The sequence below is a fragment of the Dromiciops gliroides genome, chromosome 2 (assembly GCF_019393635.1).
Source record: "Dromiciops gliroides isolate mDroGli1 chromosome 2, mDroGli1.pri, whole genome shotgun sequence".
NCBI classification, from domain to species: domain Eukaryota; kingdom Metazoa; phylum Chordata; class Mammalia; order Microbiotheria; family Microbiotheriidae; genus Dromiciops; species Dromiciops gliroides.
In genome coordinates this window covers 424,279,644-424,289,693 of record NC_057862.1, presented here as the reverse complement: position 1 = coordinate 424,289,693, position 10,050 = coordinate 424,279,644, and positions in this window count along the sequence as shown.

The window sequence follows — 10,050 nt, the reverse complement described above, 5'->3', positions numbered from 1 at the left end:
ATCATGCTGGCTTGGGTGCCCAGGTATGATGGGTTTCAGTCCTTGTTCTGCTCTACTATTTCCCAGCTGTGTGGCCAGGGGCAGGTCATTTCCCTTCTCTGAGGTTCAGCTTCCTCATCTGTTAAATGGGGACAAAAATGCTTATACTATACTATGGGGTTGTTGTGAGAAAGAGTCATTATAAACATTAAAATATGATAAAAACATGGTGGTGGTGGTAGTAGTAGTAGTAGTGGTGGTGGTGGTGGTAGTAGTAGTAGTAGTAATTGTAGTGGTGGTGGTAGTAGTAATGGTGGTAGTGATGGCAGTGGTGGTGGTGGTGGTGGTAGTGATGGCAGTGGTGGTGGTGGTGGTGGTAGTGATGGCAGTGGTGGTGGTAGTAGTAGCAGCAGCAGCAGGAGTAGTGGTGGTGGTGGTAGTAGTAGTAGTAATTATAGTAACAGTAGCAGTAGTGGTGGTGGTGGTAGTGGTAGTAGTAGTAGTAATTATAGTAACAGTAGCAGTAGTGGTGGTGGTGGTAGTGGTAGTAGTAGTAATTGTAGTGGTGGTGGTAGTAGTAATGGTGGTAGTGATGGCAGTGGTGGTGGTGGTGGTGGTGGTAGTGGTGGTGGTGGTAGTGGTAGTAGTAGCAGCCGCAGCAGGAGTAGTGGTGGTGGTGGTAGTAGTAGTAGTAATGATAGTAACAGTATCGGTAGTGGTGGTGGTGGTAGTGGTAGTAGTAGTAATTGTAGTGGTGGTGGTAGTGATGGCAGTGGTGGTGGTGGTGGTGGTGGTAGTGGTAGTAGTAGTAATTGTAGTGGTAGTGGTAGTAGTAATGGTGGTAGTGATGGCAGTGGTGGTGGTGGTGGTGGTAGTGGTAGTAGTAGCAGCCGCAGCAGGAGTAGTGGTGGTGGTAGTAGTAGTAGTAGTAGTAATTATAGTAACAGTATCGGTAGTGGTGGTGGTGGTAGTGGTAGTAGTAGGAATTGTAGTGGTGATGGTAGTAGTAATGGTGGTAGTGATGGCAGTGGTGGTGGTGGTGGTAGTGGTAGTAGTAGCAGCCGCAGCAGGAGTAGTGGTGGTGGTAGTAGTAGTAATTATAGTAACAGTATCGGTAGTGGTAGTAGTAGTAATTGTAGTGGTGGTGGTAGTAGTAATGGTGGTAGTGATGGCAGTGGTGGTGGTGGTAGTAGTAGCAACCGCAGCAGGAATAGTGGTGGTGGTAGTAGTAGTAGTAGTAATTATAGTAACAGTATCGGTAGTGGTGGTGGTGGTAGTGGTAGTAGTAGTAGTAGCAGCAGCAGCATCATCACCTTCCAGGTCTAACATTCTACGAATATTGAACTTGTCTCATTCTGGAAAAATTCATTACCAACTTCATTTAATTAGAATTTAAAAGAAGATATGAATTACCCAAATTTGATTTTCATGTCACTTTTTATGGACACATCTATTTTTTGAAAACCACTTTATATCTTTATTTAAAAATTTTTCCTCTATTATAATCACACTTCTACTGGAGACAAGAAGCTGAAAATCCTGATTTTCATCTCTGTCTTCAAGCTCTTGTCACCTCTAACTATGTCCTCCAGTAAATTTTATTTTCCTGTTAATTTCTGTGACTATTCACTATTCAATTCTTCCTCCACTTTATTGATTGATCTTTCTGTCTCCTCTTCCTCCTCTCAACCCTAAAAGTAGGCATTCTCCAATGGTGGATTAGTCCACTAGTCTACCATTGTAAAACTAGTCCATACTTCTGTGTTCTTTATCATCCGTTGTCTCTATTATAGTTATTCGTGTACCTGGCTCATTCCTGCTATTGGACTCTGAGCTCTATGAGGCAGAAACTGTCTATCTAACTTTTCAGTTAGCTCAGTGACCTGCTTGTGACACCATTCCTTCTGCTCAGAATCACCACATCCCTTCACATCTTTCCCTGTTGAAATCCTATCCATCCTTAAGAGGCAGCATGGAAAGAGTGCTGGATTTGGTGTCAGAAGAACCCAACTCTCAAATCTTAGCTCTGACATTGACTAGCTTATATGGTCATGAGCAAATCTGTGAGCCTTAGTTTCTTCATCTGTAAAATGGGAATAATAGTTACGGCTAACATTTGCCGATTAAAGTCGCCAATATTATCTCCTTCAGTCTTAACAACAAGCCTATCAAGGAGGTGCAATTATTATTTTCATTTTACAAAAAAGAAAACTGAGAGTGAAATAAGTCAAATGCCTGAGGTCACACATATAACAAGTGCCTGAGGAGAGATTCCAACTCAGGTCTTCCTGCCTTCTGGTCCAGAGTTCTAGTCACAGGGCCACATAATACCAACCTCACAGGATTGCCTCAAAAGTGATGATAATGTATGGGGTTGCTAGGTGTCTAAAGCACTGGCCCTGGATTCAGGAGGACCTGAGTTCAAATCTGGCCTCAGACACTTGACACCCCTCATTGCCCTGAAAAAAAAAAGGAAAAAAAGATAATAATGTTTGCAAAACATAAAGCACTCGATTTGGAGAGGAAAAGGGAGGCAGGCCTTTCAAATAACTGCTCTTCTACTGGCTAGTGGGTGGTTTTAGGCAGGCTCTCCTCTAAGCCTCAGTGTCTTAATTTGTAAAATTAGGAGACTGGACCAGATGACTTCTAAGAGCCTTTCCAGATCTAAATCCCAAGTTAATGCCAAAGCAGCTCCTCTTGTCCCCTGCAGCAGCTACATGGCCCGGCCAGAGCCTTTGACTCAGGGCAGAGATTCCGAGTGGGATCCCAGTCTGTTTATTTTCTTTCTATGGTTTGAGGTCATGACTTACTGGAGCCATCATCCCATGAATTTAGCCTGGCTGTGCTCTGGGTAGAAAAGCAGCTCTGTGTCATGGAACAATCACTGGCTTGGTGTCCAAAGCCCCGGGTTTGAATCTTGGCCCTGCCAAAATTACCTGTGTGAGCCTGGGAAAATCACCTCATGCCTCTGAGCCCCAGTGTTTTCATCTGTCAAATGGGATAATAATAAGCTGTAGACTACTAGCCTCATAGGGCTGCCATAAAGGGAAACACATCAGAAAGTTCAAAGTACTAGAGAGAACCATTATTTCCTTTTAATCTGTCCCTGGCAGGCAATATGATATGCAAGATTGGTGGAAGAAGCTGTGAGGGGCAGCTAGGTGGGTACAGAGGTTAGAGCACTGGCCCTGGAATCAGAAGGACCTGAGTTCAAATTTGAGCTCAGATACTTAGTTGTGCAATGCTGGGCAAGTCACTTAACCTTGATTGACTCAAAAAAAAAAAAAAAGGAAGGAAGGAAAGAAAAAAGCAGGAGCTGTGGATGTTTAAGCTTGGAGAGAAGATTCAAGGTACTCAGTCACTGCCATTGAGTATTCAAAAGACAATAATGGAATAAAGAATTAGATTTTTTTTTTCTGCTTGGTTCCAGAAGACAGAAACAGGAGTCACCAAGGAAAGTTAAAGAGAATGATATTTCAACTTAATATAAGGAAATTATTCCTAGCAAACAATTCCTAACAAACAGCTGTCCAAAAGCAGAATGGGCTGACGTGAGAAGTAGTGAGTTTCCCATTACTGGAAGTCTTCAAGCAAAAGCTTCAGAACTACCTGTTGGGTAGGTTCTGGATTCCGGCTAAGACACGGGCAGGGATGGGCTGGATCCAGCTCTAACTCACTTGTGAGCTGTTGTTAAATTTTCCAAGTAAGTGTTTCTGCTTCAGAAATCGGTAAATGCTGAAAATTAGGGCTTGTTTTGTTATTTTGTTGATTGTCTAGGCTTATTTTAAGGTATGCGCGCCTATACCCATCCTGCTAACTCTGTTCTCCACCTCCAGTCTAGTTGTTAAACATTTACCAGCCCACACCCCGGTATTGATCCATAAACACTGCTTGAGTTCAGCAGGAATGAAGTAGAAGGCTCAGAGAATGAAGTCATCCTCAGACTGGAGGCTAATAATAACAACAATAACAATAAATGGAATTTACACAGTACTTAAAGGTTTGCAAAATGTTCTACATCCATCATCTCATTTGAGCTTCACAACATCCTGGATGTGGGTCAGGCAAGACACACCCCAAGGTTCCTTCCAGCTCTGAGATTCTGGGATCCTACAATTTAAAATATAATGGCAAGGGCATTGGACTTGAAATCTGAAGATCTGGGTTCAAATTCTGGCTCTGCCATTTGCTAGCTATTTGTTCTGGAGCAAGTGATTTCTCCCCTCAGATCCTTTTTCCCTAGTTATAAAATGAAGGGGTTGGGTTAAATGAGCCGTGAAGGTCCCCTTTTGTTTTATTTTTTGTTTTTACAGGATAATGAGGGTTAAGTGGCTTGCCCAGGGTCACACAGCTAGTAAGTGTTAAGGGTCTGAGGCCAAATTTAAACTCAGGTCCTCCTGAATCCAGGGCCAGTGTTTTGTCCACTGCACCACCTAGCTGCCCCGCTCTTTTGTTTTAACAGTCTATCTTCTACATCCTCCATCTATGCTGTCCCAGTTCTAACATTCTCTGTTCTATATTCTAACACTCTTTGTTCTAAGGTCCCTCCCAGCTCTAACATACTGTGTTCTATATTCTAACATTCCATGTTCTAAGGCTCCTCCCAGCTCTAAGATTCTCTGTTTCCATATTCTAACATTTTATGTTCTATATTCTAACAATCTATGTTCTACAGTCTAACATTCTATGTTCTAGATTCTAACATTCTATGTTCTAGATTCTAACATTCTATGTTCTAAGGCTCCTCCCAGCTCTAACAGTCCATGCTCTTCAAGATTGGTCCAGTCTAGTCTGGGTCCAGAGTTCGGTAGATCAGCCTGGATGGCCTGATGACCCTCCTTTCAACCAACTCTTCCTTGGGAATCACAACAGGAAAGAGTCTTGTCTTCAGAGCAGCTTAGTAAAAACAATAAAGCCGGCGCAGTGGATAGAGCACTGGCCCTGGAGTCAGGAGTACCTGAGTTCAAATCCAGCCTCAGACACTTAACACTCACTAGCTGTGTGACCTTGGGCAAGTCACTTAGCCCCAATTGCCTCACTTAAAAAAAAACAAAAAACAAAACAAAACAAAAAACAAACAAACAATAAGGCCACTTCTCCACTTCCCTCCCCCAACCACTCCACCCGTTTCTCCCCAGTTGAGGTTTTGGGGGAGGGGCCCCAGAAGGGGTAAGTTTCCTTAATGAATGCCTGTTTCACATGTGGGAAAAAGTTTATATTCAACAAGACTCATTCTTCATTTCCTTTCTCTTTCTCCTCCTTCCAACTCTTAGTGCAGTGCATGTCCCTCTGCTAATCAATGTTGACTAAGTAGGTCCGTAATAAATGCTTCTGGACCGGATTCATTCTCTGCCCTGAACATGTTGCCACTCCTTCTCTGCAGTGTTTTACTCTCAAGGCAAAAGCATATCTCTGGCCCTTCTACTTCAGTTAGTTCACTTAACCATCCCTCAGAGATCCTATGGGCTGAATATCAGGAGCTCAGGCTTCTAGTCCCAAATCTGTCACTGATTGGCTGGTCCTTCAATTTTCCCATCTGCAAATGGGAAATTTGGAGCAGACAGTGCACAAGCCTCCTTCCAGCTCTGTGATTTAAAGTCAGAAAACCCAAGTCTGAATCTCAGCTCTGTCTAGTAGCTATGTTACCATAGACATGTCACTTATCCTCTTTGGGAAACAATAATCGTTGCAATGAAGAGAAATTTCAAATAGGCTAATTTAAGTTTGAGGTCAGGAAAAACTTCCTACCATTTAGAGCTATCTACCCTTCATTGGCTGTCTTCAGACAGAGGCTAGGCAAGCACTTTTCAGGTCTCTTAGATGGAAGATTCTTTTCTGATATTGGGTTGGACGGGATGGTCACTGAGGCGCCTTTCAGCTCTAAAATTCTAGGATGCTGTAATGCTGTATAAACTTTAAAGTGTAATGGCATGGAAGGGGAAGGAATAAGCATTTATATGAGGCCTAGTACATGCCAGCTGGGGCAGCTAGGTGGTGCAGTGGATATAGTGCCAAGCTTGGAGTGAGGAAGACTTATCTTCCTGAGTTCAAATCTAGCCTCAGTCATTTACTAGCTCTGTGACCCTGGGAAAGTCACTTAACCCTGTTTGTCTTAGTTTCCTCATCTGTAAAATGAGCTGGAAAAGGAAATGGCCAACCACTACAGCATCTCTGCCAAGAAACCTCTCCAAAAAAAGGATCACAAAGAGTCAGACATAACTGAAAAACCACTGAATAAGGATAACAGGCCAGGAAGGGTGCTAAGCACTTTTTACAAATATTTTCTCATTTGATCCTCATATCTGTGAAGTGGATGCTCTTTTATTTTCATTTTACAGTTGAGGAAACTGAAGAAAACAGAGGTTAAGTGACTTGCTCAAGGGCCACACAGCTAGTTTGGGGCTGGATTGGAACTCAGGTCTTCTTGACTCCAGGCCTAGGGCTCTTTCTACTGTGCCACTAGCTGCCTATATGGAAATGAGAACTTGTTCTTCAGTCACATGACTAGTAAGTGTCTGAGGCCGGATTTGAACTAAGGAAGCTGAGTATTCCTGACTCGAGGCCCAGAGTTCTATCTACTGCATCACCTAGCTGAAAACGACTGTTATTATTGTGATTTCGATGGGAGTCAAAGAGAAGCTTAACTCACTGGGGGCTGGGGCTGTTGGGGAGATGTAGTTCCTAGTTAGAAGGGCTTATGTTTGTTGCAAAGCACAGAGATGCATAAACTTCTCCCTGTCTGACCTCTGTACTGTCTTCAGTCATAGCTAAAGTGATCCAAAGACCACTGTCACCATTCATGGAGCCCCACAGTCCTCTGTTCTGGCGCCACATGGGACAAGCCTCTTCCTTTCCCATGCCTAGGCTGCCCATCCTTTTCTGGGGTCCAGGCTTCCCTCCATTCTCATGGTCTGTGGGTTGGATTCTCTGAGGGATAGACCACCCCTTCTCGTTATGAAACTGTATTAACCAGTCCTCTGTGCCACCCCCACTCCACCCCAGAAGACTCTGTGCTGGAGTCACCCCCTTCAATCATTATTGTCTGGGGTGGAAAAATTCCTACTTACAGTTGTACTTGTTATAATTAAAAGGGCTTTTTAAAAATAGATTTTTTTATTTTATTCAGATAATGTTTTAAGTGAACAGACTTAGGTAGTTTTGATCACATATTATTTTTTACAAGCATTAAATAGTCAAAATTCTAATACTAAAATACTGAAGTAAAAATAATACTGAGTTTCTTTTTTTTTAAGTTAGTGGTTTGTTATTTATTTCCATATTTTCTCTCACTCTTTAGAGTTACAGTAAGGTTTTTTAATGTAATAAACATTTTTATTTATAGTTTGGGGTTCCAATTTTTATCCCTCCTTCCCTCCCTCCCTTCCCCCCTCCCTGAGGTGGCAAGCAATCAAATATGGGTTATACATGTATGATTATTTAAAACATAACCATATTTGTCATTTAAAAGTTTCTATTTACAATAGAATCATCAAAGAACTTTCAACTTTGCTGTTATTCTGCTATTCGAAAATTTTCAATGGTTCCCTATTGTCTCTGGGATAAAATAGAAAATTTTTATTGTTTGAACAACTTTTGTCATGTCCAACTCTTTGTGTCCTCATTTGGGGTTTTCTTGGCAAAGATACTGGAGTGCTTTACCATTTCCTTTTCCAGCTCATTTTACAGATGAGGAAACTGAGGCCCAAGGGTCACGCAGCTAACAATGTCTCAGGTGATGTTTGAACTCAGGTCTATCCCACCTCCAGGACCAGTGTGGTGGGCTATCCACTGCACCACCTAGCTGCTCTACAAAACTTTTAGCCAGAGATTGAAATCCCTCTACAATACAGCTCCTTTTCAGTCTTAGATACAAGTTTTATAAATTATCTGTCTTGGTCAAGTTGACCAGCTAGCTGTTCCCCACATATAGCATTCTGCATTCTTTTTTCTTCCCCATGTACAGGTATTTCCCCATGTCTGGAAAACTCTCTCTTCTTCCCCTGGCCTCTTAGAAGGTCTGCTTTCCTTCAAAGCACAGCTCAGAGGCCACTGGGGGAGTTTTGCAGAAGCTGCAGATGACATGCAAAAACCAGCAGATGACACAGAAAAGGTTTAGAAACTCAGAAATGCATAAAACATATGTATAGTATTGTATAATATAGCCTATGACCAAATATTCAACCCAAATTTTACAATAAGGGATTATAAACACCCCCAAAAGAAAAAAATCAGACTGCTTTGGTACAAAAGAAAGGCCAAAAATTTCCATGCAGATTTTCCAGATCATGGGGGCACTGCACCCCTAAGCCTACATGATAGGGAAGGGATATCTATATACAAACACGTATACATACACATATATAAATATAAATATATATACACACATATACACATTTGTGTATTCTAGGAGAATTATGCCTCAGATTACACATCAATCTCTTTCACAGTCTGTCTTTTATCCCTCCGGTTTATCACCTCCTGTTTAGTAACTGCCTCAGGCAACACCCACGGGTTTGTGATTCAATGGGGAGAAAGCCTAATACTTGGCTGCCTCATTTTTTTCTCTCAATCTCCTAGCAGGCACTAGGTGGGTCTTTCACTTTCTCCAGACTGTGGAACCCCCATCTCTACTATTGTGGTTCACATCAAACATGAAACAAGGTTAGGTGCTGCTAATACATTTTATATGACACTAGATTAAACAGCATTGAGGAATAAACAGAAGGAGCATGGGAAAGGGGTTGCTGACTGGGTGTCTGTCACTCACAGAGAAGTAGAGCATGGCCACACTGGAGGAGGCCCCCATCAGAACTGTGGGCAGAGACATCTGTCTGCAGGGCAGCACAAGTCACCTCACCCAATGACTAATCACGGTCATCAGCCTGGCTTAGCTTTATTGTTGACCCTAGAGACCACCACTGGGCTAATCAATAGCCATGGTTTTTCAGAGGCTTTGAAGGAGAGCAGAACACAAATTTAACATTGGTGCCTGCCCCTGTACACATCTCTGCTTATATTGACACATATAGAGATTAAAATTGGATATTAGATCATAAATCTACCCTACTTAACCTTTCCTTTAATTTATCTCCCAGACTAGTAAATGGAAGAAGCTTCTGGTTTTCTAGATAGAGCTTTTATTGTATGGTAGTCACAAGGTGATGTTGATTAGAAGGATAGGAAAGTAGAAATACAATACAAATCGTCTTAAGTCTAGGCTTAGTCTATATTCTGTATAAAACTCACCAAAAGCTGAAGGCCACCTTTTGGGGAGAGAGACTGAGTCAAGGGCGTGCTGTTAACCAAGAGCCGGGCCGAGTCAAACTCCAGTCCGCGTCTGTCTGTGCAGCGCAGCCAGGAGACCAGCAGAGCAGGAAAAAGGCCCCACTTCCATTCTCTCCTTGCCTTTTAAGCTCGCACCCCGGAAGTCGAGTGCTCAGTAGGCAATCTGGCGTGCATCACAGGCGGACTGGTGTGCGTAGCTCATGCTGTTGGTCTCCTCCCCAAAAGGGTGGTCCTAAAAAAAACTGGCGTCTCTCCATTATCTAACCGACTGTTAAAACTTTTTACCACAGTGTCTATGTATCATGTACATGTTTGTGTGATTATATGTATGGGGGCATGCATGTGTGGGGCGGTAGCATGACATGGTAAATAGAGAACTGGCCTAGAAGGTAGGAAGGTCTGAGTTCAAGTTCCAACTTTGATACATACCCTGGGTGAGTAATTTAACCTTTCTGTGCTCTAGGCAACTCTCTGAGACGTGCAGAAAGGTGCTAAATTTTCTTCACCCAGAAGTTCCTTGTTCCAGGAAATCACAGGTCTTCTACCTATCCTCTTTTGTATTTATTTATCTGTGGGCTTTTTGTACCCTTCATATATATCTCCAGTGAAATGTAAGTTCCTTGAGGTCAAGGACAGTTTTACTTTTTCTTCTTTTTTTAATTTTGTTTTTATTGTGCAGCACAATGAGGGTTAAGTGACTTGCCCATGGTCACACAGATACTAAGTGTCAAGTGTCTGAGGTTGGATTTGAACTCAGGTCCTCCTGAATCCAGGGCTGGTGCTTTA